Source organism: Pinus tabuliformis, chromosome 7 (assembly GCF_031772625.1).
Source record: "Pinus tabuliformis cultivar Carrire ecotype Pingquan chromosome 7, CPIR1, whole genome shotgun sequence".
Lineage (NCBI taxonomy): Eukaryota > Viridiplantae > Streptophyta > Pinopsida > Pinales > Pinaceae > Pinus > Pinus tabuliformis.
The window spans coordinates 1,773,111,193-1,773,123,788 of NC_142293.1; positions in this window are offsets into that span (position 1 = coordinate 1,773,111,193).

Genomic DNA, 12,596 nt, shown 5'->3' on the forward strand with positions numbered 1-12,596 from the left:
GTTTCCACAACAATATCAACCATTTTCTCAATTTTGTAATTTCCATATTTAACTAAATAATTTTGTTGAATAGTAGCCAGTACCAACACTGAATGGGGGCTCTCCTTTTTGAAAGTTCCTTGACAAATTCTTCTTTTACCACATTCTCCTCCATCTCTTTCAAGGCTGGTACTGGTCCTTATGGAGCAGTATTGAAAAACTCATCAACAAGTTCTTCTTTTATCATAACTTTATCTATCTATTTAGATGTCAGTACTTGTGGAATGGCATCGACATATTATTCAACAAATTCTAGCACTACCAAATTTCGTTCTATTTTTTGAGAAGCAAGTATTGGTTCTTGTGGAGAAGTACCGAAAACATCTTCTTCCTCCAATTTCTCTAAAGCCAACACTAGTTCTTGTTGAGAAGTATCAGAAAAAACCTCTTCTTCCATTTTCTATGAAGCCTACATTGGCTCATGTGGTGTAGTATTGGAAACAACCTCTTCTTCCAATTTTTCTGACATCAACATTAGTTGTTGTGGAGCAATATCGACAACAACCTTCTCTTCCAATTTCTCTGAATCCAACACTGGTTCTTGTGGAGTAGTATTGGAAACAACCTCTTTTTCCAATTTCTTGGAAGCTAACACTAGTTCTTCTGGAGCAGTATTGGCAACAACCTCTTCTTCCAATTTCTCTCATGTCAACATTGGTTCTTGTGGAGCATTATCAGCAACAACCTCTTCTTCCAATTGTTTTGAGGCTGACACTAGTTCCTTAGGAGTAGTATCGGCAACATATTCTTTTGAAATTACTCCTAAAAACTTCAAATTGGGAGGAAATACTTCTATTACCGTGTGGGTAGGAGAACAGAATTTCATTGATTTTCTTGGTAGGGAGGCCATAAGTGGAGAATGAGGGGTAGTAGCTTTAGTTTCCATTATGCAAACATCCTCTGTTTCAATCTCTCGAATTCCTTGCCCATCTCCCAAATCTTCTTGTTGGTCTCTCATTCATTTGTCCCTTTTTTCCTCTACATCCTTCACTATTTGCACCATCGATTCTTCTTCAAGGAAATCCTCTTCTAACCTTATAGGCATCATGGCTACAACTTCTTCCTCCGATAGCTCAATCAGTTGTTGCCAAGTTGCAGGAGTCTGCAACAAGGTGTTAATTATGAGTAATCTAATGAGCTTATGATTTGTAAGGATGACCAATGCTTGGTGTGGGAAGTGCGCAAATCGGGCCATCAATTATAGATTATTCAAAAGGAGGAACAAGATATTTATGGAATTCATTTGACAATATCAGAGATAGGCTACGAGCTTAAAATGATATTTAAAGAGGATAGAAAACTGACCTTCATAGGTGATATATCGTATTAAGAAATATGAAACATCTGCCCAAGGTTGTGGTAGCGATTTTCGGTCATAACCCTTTCCTTTATGCACCACGTTCTCCCCTTCCTGTAAGAATAGCTCTTGAAACTCTGGCAAGGCCGCTCTTCTAATAAACCACTTCTGTCCATCCTATGGAAGCACACTGAAAACTATGATAACTTCCTTAGTTACTTGAACTTCTAGTTCATGGACCCTTGAGCTATTTCCTTCCAAATTTAGTACAAACTGAATTGTCACTCCTTCATCAAACCCCTGTAGCTACTCAAAGTAAGTATGCCAGCTTCCATTATTGAAAATATGCCATACTTCTAGTTTATGCCAAACCTGCTTTGTTCTCTCTGGTTCATGTCTAATAGCTTGGCCACCCATTATACATGTCAGTTACTCTATAGCAGTACTCAGAGTAGCAACAAGTCGTTAAGGGAATAGTTAGCTAATAAAATATATGTTAATTGGAGTGTCAATAAGGGAAATTAGTTTGAGTGAGGGTTATTGTAAAAACAACAGTAATCATGGCAATAATTATGGTAATTATTTCAATACATTAAAAATGAATACATTTTAGTGTTGACATGCGTATTCGTACATAGTGCAATTTCCAATGAGTATTGGTATATGTGAAGGATACGGATGGGGATATGGTACAAGTGAGTAATGCTAACATATTAATGGTATGATTGGATGATTTGAATAGTTTCTTAATGAGGTACAATAATAATGACAAATGGTATAATTATTATTAAATATGATAATCTCTTGCCCAACTAAGGTATGGCTGTCCTTGGCCCTGATTGGTCATGTCATTAATGAAATGTCAATTAAATTCACAGAGTCATTTAGGGACGTACCTGATGACTTACCTTAGTGAAGTATCAACATTGATAGAGTATCAACACCAGTGGAGTAGCAAAATCGGTGGAGTATCAACACCAGCAGAGTATCAGCTCTGGTGGAGTATTAGCATCGGTGGAGTATCATCATCGACATATGGTGAAATGGAGACAATTGAGATGCTCCAATAGGAATAGAGGCAAGAAAAATGTTGCAACTAGAGTATCAACAACAGAAAGGAAAAAGAGTGCTACAATAAGGAAAAAGAGAGCTACAAGTGGAGTAGCAACAAGGGAAAGGGAAAAGAGTGATGTAAAAGGGAAAAAGAGAGCTACAAGTGGAGTAGTAGCAAGGGAAAGGGAAGAGAGTGATGTAAAAGGGGGAAAGATATTTGTGAGTGGAGTAGAAGAAGAAGTTGACATTATATATATATATATATATATATATATATATATATATATATATATATATATATATATATATTCAATTTTTAATTTTTTTTTTTCTTTTTTATATTTATTTATTCAATACGAGGTGCAAAGGAAGAATTTTCTGCGTAAACAACTTCAAAACCAGAATAATCAGAAAATTGTCTAATAAAGAAGTCCCTAGAGGTCAATTGGTGATACAACCTGAGGCAATGTTGGTGTGCAAATAAAGTAGTATGTGCATCGTCTATTGTTATGAGTTTAATAGCTCCATTTCCAAACACTATGTCAACCTCATATTTACCCATCTATATTGAGCATAGATTCCTTTAAAATCATTGAGCCAGGAATCACAGATAATTCCCAATGACCATTTTGAAACACTTTTCTCTTAATAAATTTATCATGCCATCTATTCACCGTTGTTGACCTGTGGCAATGTTTTGTACAACTACCAAATGGATTTCATCTAACTCGTTGAGCTGATCTAGTTAGTGTCTCTCAGCTACTATAAGATCCAGGCCTACTTCTAGAGCTGTTATGAGAATTTTGACCTTGACTTTCACTAGAAATAAAGGGGATTTCCTACATAGAAGTTCATATGGTGAAAACCCATTTATATTCTTCCATGTAGTTCTATATGTTCAAAGTGCTTCAGAGAGCTTTTCAACCAAATTCTGACTATGTTTAGCCACATTCTTTGTAAGGATAATTTCCAATACTTTATTTATGCTCTCTATCTAACCATTTACCTTAGGATGATATGCGTATGTCACCAGGTGTTTGATTCCATATTTCTCGACAAGCATTTCTATTGCATGCAATGTAAACTATGCCCCTCCATCTAAAACTACTTCCCTGGGAGCCCCATATCGAGCGAAGATTTCTTCAAATAGGAAGTCTAAGACAATTTGTTTAGTGGCTTTTGAAATAGCTTTGGCTTCCACCCATTTCATCACATAGTCTGTATAGACAAGGATATGGACTTTCTAATGAGAAGGAGGATTAAACGACCCAACAAAATCAATAGCCCATTTCCCAAAGGGCTCAAGTACTAGTTGAGTGTTCAGCAGAATTTCATCTGGTCGAATAGGCTGGCCCATTCATTGTGAGTTGTCACACCACTGAACATATTGTCTAGCATTCTAAAATATAGAGTGCCAATAGTATCGCATCTGCAACACCTTGTGATTGGTTTTTTTATCAACAAAATCTCCTCCGCAAGTTTCCTTGTGTTAAATTTTTAGAACATCATAGATCTCTTCCTCACCTACACACCATCATATTTCCTGATCTTGTCTGGTGTAGAAGAGGTACCCTTCCATCTACATATAACAGGAACTTTGTTGGATAATTATTTATTGTTCCTTGTATGGAAAATGACGAGGTACCTTACCTGAAACAAGATAGTTAACAACATCTACATACCAAGGTGTGTGAGTGGAAATTGCAAAAATCTGTTCATCAGGGAAACTCTCTTCTACAGTTGTATCCTCATTATTAATATTCATCCTAGACAAGAAATATCCTACCACATTATCCTTTCGTGGTTTGTCTACAATGGTGATATCAAATTCTTATAACAATAATAACCATGTTTTGATTCACCGAGGAGTTATAGGCTTGTTCATTAGATACCTAATGGTTGAATGATATGTATGCACAAAGGTGGGGTACCCTGTAATATGATGTCGAAATTTGTTAATAGCATAAATGATAGCCAAAAATTCCTTCTCAATCACTTATAATTAAGCTCAGTAGGAGTTAAATTCTTGCCGGCATAGTAAATTGCATACAGATTCTTATCTTCATGTTGTTCCAAAAAGGCTTCAATTGTTGTATTGGAAGATTTTGTAGAGATATGCAATGGAAGTTTCCAATCAGTACCATGCAATATGGGAGCCTCACGTACTAATTTCTTGATCCTTGAAAAATATGATTGACAGGCATCAGTCCACACAAATTCTGCATCTCTATACAATAGTTGGAAAAGTGAAATGCTATTTTAGAAAAAATTTCTATGAAGTGTTGATAATACCCAGCATAACCAACAAATCTTCGTACCACTTTTTGTTTCTTCTGAGTGGAAAAATTTAATATTATCCTAGCCTTAGGGGGATCAAATTGTAAGCTTACAGCTGAATGTAAATGACCTAGGACAATCCCTTCTTCCATTATCATATGACACTTTAATGTGCTAAGAAAAACATGAGTCTGCTTACATCGTTTAAGCACCTTTTCTAAATTTTCCAAACCATATTCAAAACAATCACCATATGGGGTAACATCATCCATATAAATTTCATCACTGTCATAAATCAAATTAGAAAATATTGCCAATATCATCGGTTGGAAAGTAGCTAGCGCATTATAGAGTCAAAAGAAGAGGACCTAGTATGCAAACGTTCCCCAAGGGCAAGTAAAAGTGGTCGTATGTTGATATTCAGGAGCTCTTTGGATCTGGTTATATCGATTTAACCCATCCATAAAGGAAAATAACTTCTTTCCAGCTAGTGTGTCAAGAGACTTGTCAATGAAAGGTAAGGGAAAATGATCTTTCTGGGTAGCTTTATTTGGCTCCCTATAATTAACACAGATCCGCTTCTTATCATTTTTATTTAGGACAATGTCTAATGGGGATATCCATTGACTATTGGAGATAGGATAAATAAACCCAACATCCAATAGATTCTGTAGTTCTTCCTTAACAATGTTTTTCAAAGTAGGGTTCATTCTTCTTTTTAGTTGTCAAACAAGATGATATTCCTCTCTTTTATATCTATGATGGGTACATAAATCAGGATGAATCACTTTCATATCTCTGTATTCCCAAGAAAAGGCCTCCTTCTCATTCTGAAGAATTTTTCACAATTTTTCAGTTTGGGAGGGCGATAGCTTGGGATTGATGTTTAGTGTTTTGCTTCAATTGATCTCTACTGGAATACTATTATGGGCTACTGTGATAGGAACATTTTAAGTTTTAGTTTCTGGTTGAATATATTCTTCGGTACTAAAATCATAATAGACTCTAATAGTCAGTGGGTCGGGCAACAAATAGAATTCGGATCACTCATAAATGTACTAATAGAGTTTTCTTCTATTTCTTCCTTGAAACAAAGAGCTTCACGAATAGTGAGAATTTGTCTAACATTTTTCTTTTCAGGTTCAGATACATCCCCAAGGGAAGGATTTTGTGCTAGGGAAAACCCTAGTTTAACTGAAAATCTTAGTTTTGTAGGAGAATAAAGAGAAAGGTTCTTCGCAATCTCTCTATTTGATATTATCATGTTTCCTGATCGACACCCAATGTAGGCATCGATCGTAGTAAGCCATGGTCTTCATAAGATTAGGGGGTGTCCCCCTATTGGAGATTGAGTATGCAGTACTAAAATATTGACATGGTATTCCGAAGAGTCGACGGAAATGATTACATCTTCCAAATCACCTACAGGTCTCACAGTAGATTGATCTGCAAGTTCTAGAACCATTGGGGTTGGTTTAATACACCTAGAGTAAGTACATTTGTTGATGTTATAACATTAGTTTTCAGCTCCAAGGTCTACCATAACATTTAAAATATCAAACCAATTCATATGTACTATGAGGATCAGGTTTCCTGGGTCACCGTATTTGATGGGTATATTTTTTCCCAACATTATGTCCGAAAATTTTGCCATGACATGAATAGTAGATCAGACTTTCGGCTTCCTTCTAGGCTTCTTGGAGCACAATTGCCTAATTTGTTTATCATATATTGGCACATCCTTCATGGCTTGAAGCAATGGGATCTTAAAAATTAGATTTTTTAATTCCCTTAAGAGTTCAAATTCAGATTGAGGGATCTCTTTTCTAAGGGACAACCTATATGGATAAGGTGGGCCTATGTGACACCCTCGAGTGACATTTTTTTTGGTGGGGGCCTAGTTTTCAACAACAATTTCTATTGGATTATCCTCAACTTCCCTAGAGGGGTGTTTAAGTTCTGCTTCTGAGACCTCGTCATCAGTTTGTTCAATAACTATTGGTGATGTCTTTCTATGCACCACTCGCCTGGATTGAAGATTCAATTCATTGCATTCTGAAGTCGAAATACCTTATGGAGGAAGGCTGAGTGTCTCAACCTATTGGGTTTCCCTATTACTCAGGTTCAGGTTTGTTTGAACAGGTAGTTGAGGATTAAGAGAAGGGGTATCAATGGAGGGATTAGATGAGACCTATAACTGTTGTTGTGCCATAGGATGGGGAAGATGATTTGTAGGAAGAGTCAGTCCATGCTAGTTCTAAGACCAAGAAGGGACTGAAATAGGTTGAGGTGACCATGATTTCTAGGGCATTGTATATTGATAATAATATGGCCATGAAGGTGGAAATACGGTAGGATGAGACCCAAATTTCCAATTATTAAAGTATTAGGAAGGGTCTTAAATCATACCTTGATTCACATTCAGTGGTCATAGTTACCACGAATTCTTTGGCCTCATAAAATAGAGTTGGTATGTTTCTTCATTTTCTCCCCAAAAAAGTTCCTTCGACCCAGGAAGTGATGGACACATGCCGGTGGAGTGGTTTTTCTCACATATTTCAGAGGTTTCAATGTTATTAAGTGGACACTCCTTTAGCAGGTGCTTCTTTATACACTGTGGGTAGAGGATGGTCATTGCTTTCTCTGCTTCTATATGTTTCTATTTTACTTACATAATGCCTAGTTGTGATGATAACGTTCTTAGGATGTGAGTCCTCAAATTGTCCAGTAAGTTCCTAATTTCTCCTTTTGTGATCTCACTACTGGATGATTTGAGATCTTGTGTCCCTTTCTTATGCCTTGCATCCCATCGTGAGCATTTGATAGACAATTCACAAATAGTATCGAACACTTCCTTTGAGATATCCCCATTTCTTACCACACTAAGAAGTTCCAGATATTCTTCTCTTAATGCTCGGAGTAATATTATCTTTAAAATATCTGTATCAAATTCATTATGGCCTAATATTTGTAGGTTGTATTTAGATAATTCTAAAAAAGTGTTCATATTCTCATCCTCCTTCTGCATAATCTTGAAGATTTATTCTTTAATATCTCAAGACTTGTTGTAGTCATGATATTTTTCGAGCAAATTTTTCTTCATATTGTCCCATCTCGTGATAGATTTTCCTCGTAGACCCATAAAACAATGTAATGTTGTCCTTTTCAAAGTAGAATAGAATATATTCAGTTTTTTAGCATCTAAAACATAATTATATCCTCAGTGGACAACATTGAACTCGAAGAGGAATGTAGCCAGATCCTCGGAAGGGAGACCATGGAAATTAGGTAATGTTGTTAGAGGAATCCGTTTCATGGGTGGATTATGCCTAATTTCTCCAATTGAAAATTCAATTGCAGAGTTTGTGTTGTTGGCCATGAATATACTCCAATATTCACTTCGAATTTCAGTAGGTTTCAGTTGTTCCACGATATGTGATTGAGTTTTCTTAACAATGCTTGCTCGATTAGGCAGAGGGTTTACTTCCCCTACCTCTTCTTCTTCAGAACCTTCAACACTTAACTCCTCATATCGTTTGCTCCTTTCTTCCTCTTGTCTAGACTTGTCTTCTACTATTCAGGAGGGTTCTCATTACGAAACTTTCTGGGGCCTGTATCTTCTCTGATATTTTAACCTGACAACACACCTGATGAGTTTACTGATTCACCTCTTGTGGTGATTTCCTAGATATATGTGAGTCTTCCCAGATCTTTCCTTCATTGACCTATTTTTCAGGGTCTTCCTCTACCCATTTTGTTTGTTTCCTTGTTAATGCAAACTTAGAAGTGGAGAATTATATCAAAACAACCAAGACAAATCTAGATCTCATGTCCTGAAAAAGGGCTGGTACTAACCTTACCTGACTATGATGAGAAAGTGGGTTTTTAGAGTAAAAAAGGAAGATAATTAAAATAAAAAATGAAATCTAATGGTCGATTCTTGGAAAAGGTTTCCTACAAATCCCACCTGACCAGGACGATAGAGTGGTTACTATAATCAATAAAAAAGAAAGAAATTAAAATAATCAGCTGATTTGTTGCTCGAGTCCTAGAAAAGGGTTTGTACAAACCATGCCTAACCAGGATGAGAGAGTGGTTCCTATTATCAATCAAAAGGTAGGAAACAATCAAAGCGATCTAATGCTTAGGTCCTGGAAAAGGTTTGGTGCAGAACCTAACCTGACCAGGACAAGAGAGTGGTTTCTACTATCAATTAAACAAATTCACAAAATTAAAGCAATCAAAACAATCTAATGCTTAGGTCCTAGAGAAATTTCGGTGCAAGCCTCGACTGACCAAGATGAGATATTGTTCCTATGGTCAATATTGGTTGTACTTTTATACCTTTGGTAGCTTCCCTAGAAACGATGCCAAAATGTTGGGGTTTTAATATGGGTTTATAGATTCAATCCCTTTCACATTTATTTGTCAATCTAGGGTTCATTAGTTATTTCAATGTCATCATGCAAATTCTATGTAGGCCACAAGTTCCCTACCTAGTATTGAGAAATTACAAAGTATAAGGCCCAGTGAATGCTACAAATTAAGTAACAGCAAAGTAAATAACACTAACAACAATCAAAAGTTAGTAATCACAACAAGATTACAAATAAGTAAACAAAGAAACAAAAATTATAAAACATTAACAATAAAACTAGGAAGAATACCTATCCACATGATTGAATCCAACAACACCTTATCGAGTGAGTAGGCCCAACTCTCTGATCAAGGTTGTGGCTAGGAATTAGAGATCAAATGAGATTACAATAAGCTAAAATTCACATTAATCAAAAAATAAGTTACAAAATAGAGTTTTATTGTTACATGTCCCAAAGGGGAAAATTCTACTGTTCTTCTCCATTGAGCCTTACTTATACATTCATCCTTACATGAATAAAATTTAACAAACTCAGAAATTGTGGTGATCATGTTTGTAAAACAATATAAAATATTGTCTTAAATAGAAATTAAATAAAAATATAGAAATTAGAGTTGGTTTTGTCAGATATTCAACAATTGATTAGTTTAATGGTCCAGTCCTTAAATACTCTGGGGAGATCGTAGTCAAAAACATCGCACTAGGTTTTGTTCCATTCCACAATGTCCGATATGAATATGTAAGGAAATTTTGTTAGAAAATCATTTGAGCATCATTCCCCTAGGACTACACTTCATTAATTAACAATTCAAGAAGACATGCCAATATGATATACCTTTTCATTGATTGGTATATAAATCGACATCATAAGATATATGAAATGGATAAAAATGAACAAGTGAAAGTGGGTAAAATTAGGTAATTTTATCGACCAACAATTTTCTCTCTGATTAGCTTTGTTCGATCTAGTCCTCCTTATGTCCCTGAGTATGTTTTGGTCTCTCAGAAGCCTTCACATTATTTTCTTTTTGTTTTGAGTGCCTTTGATAAGGATTTGTTTATATTTTCCTTTGTTCTTATCAATTAAGTCATTAGAAAATTGATTGCTTAATTGTTGATTGCTTAAATGAATTGGTGTTTCAATCATCATTCTGAATGGTGTATTTTATCAACGATTAGCCTAATATACCATTTTTCATCTGAAAATTAAGTGGATTTGAAAATAAACATATTATGCATAATGCATTACATGTAGGGTTGTGTATCTAAATTGGAATTAGGAACAATTGCATTAGGTGAATTAGTTTGACAAACTTGGTTGTTTCATTTTGTATATTGCATACTCTTTCTTCTCTTGCCTCACATACATATACTTTCATTTAAAAAAAAAATCGTTCATTATGTTAGATTGCACTCTTTAGGATATTTAGGTGAAATTTGTGGTGAGCCTTGAAAAATGAAACTCAATTCAAAATAAAACTTAAAATTTATTGAATCAATCTTAAGGATCATTTGAAACATTAGTGCAAACATCTAGATATATAGTCTAGAGAAGTGTTCCAACGTCTATAAATGGACGAGCTATCATTTTTTCTAGCGTTGCATTCTAGGGGTGATATCTCATTCCACATATATAAGTGTACCAGACAATTCTCCATGTACCTCTGGGTATATTACATGGCACTCCACACATGAAAAGTATATGGGAATGCTCTCAACATATGGTTTCACATTAGACAAAACTAACACAGACTACACTTCCACATATCGTCAACTGTATTTTGGAAGTCCACCATAGCTTGTTATCATCACCATAGGTAACCAAGTCACTTTATTTGTATACAATGGTACACCAAAAATATAATTCAAGGATATTTCCTTCTCCTATGTAAATCCTTGGTTCTCCAAGGTTGTATATTGCAATTCAAAGTTGCTTGGTAAACCTTTATGCCTGGTTTACCCTGTTTGATTTAACTTTTGTGTGTTAATTGTTGAAATTTATTAATCCAATGTGGAAGAACAACTTCCCACCCTTTTTCATTAATGTAGAATGAAAATAAGCCTCATGTTCCACCTAAGGAAACTCTTGGCCTTCGTGAGAAGCATAAAAAGATGAAAACCACTAAATCTAGTGATTCAGGAGTTACTACTTCTAGTCCTCCACCTGAAATTGATCCACTAGAATCATCGTTTCTTGCGAATACTGAGCCTGATATTAATTCTCCATTAGCTGGCGAATCTAACATAGTTGAAAACCAAGCACCTAAAGTCTCATTACCTGAGGTTATTGAACATGATTATACTGAATCAGAAACAATGCAACCTTAGGTTATACAACTTGAGGCACCTCAGTTATCTACACATATTACTTTGGCAACTCCCTCTTCTCTTCCTCTGTATCAGACAAAACCACAAACTACATATCTTGGACCCAATGGTGGACCACTTAGACCTCGTCTTGTGAGCATCAAAGAGATTCAATAGGAAGAACCTCAACCATACTCTCCCATTCGAGCAAGGGATCATTTTGATCAATATCATCATTTTCCTTGTCCTCATACTCCATCATGAGCTCCGTTGTGTGATTCTTTTCCTTTCAACTCACCTTTGTGTTTCCCTCGACAATCATCTTTGGGATAGTTAACCATGACTGAGTCTACTATGGTTTCTCAGTTTGTATCTACTACCATAACTAAGACAACCCATGTTTCAACTTCATCCATTTTTGTAACATCACCAGATACACATTTGTATGGTGGCCCATCTATCCCACATGGTTACTAATCTTTGTTTGGTATCTTTTATGGATAAACATCCAGTCCATGGACCTCCCTCATGTAATCCACATCTAGAATTCCTTTTTCCACTTCTTTGATGAGTGTCACATAGTCTACTCCTCATCCAACATCTACTCCTACGGTTCAATAACAAATTGGTCCTTTTGTTATTGCACATGGACATCTACGATGGTTCAATCGATCTCCCTTTGGGAACCCTCATCATGGGATGTAGTTGCCTCCATATGACCCTTCTATTTTACCAAGGGTCCAATCGGTTTCAGGTATATTTCCATCTCCTCAATTTAACGCTTAGCCTCATATGAGCCCTCCATATTCAGAAATGGCTACTAATTTTTGGAAACCCACTGTGCCCATACAAACTAGTTCAATTGTGGCTTCATCTTTAGTTTCTCAACATGTTCCACCTACATCTCAGATTCTTGTTCAACAACTCATATCTCAACCTACTCAAGCTCATTTGAATCTGAGCCAAAATTTACAAAGTGTGGCTTAACTCAACCTATCCCACTAGTATCTCGCGCTTCTCAAGCCCCATATACCCATTCTTTTCAAGGTAACTTGCAATCACAACCACTTGGCCAGGCCATTCTTCAAATTCAAGTGGTTAGAATGTATATGGTATGCCACAAGCATAAACTAACTGTTGGGCAATTTATTGGGCTTAAATTGCTGCATTAAATTATCAACCAGGGAAACTCGTAAGCTTGTGATGATGCCAACACAATATATGCAGGAGTAGGCAACTAACCTA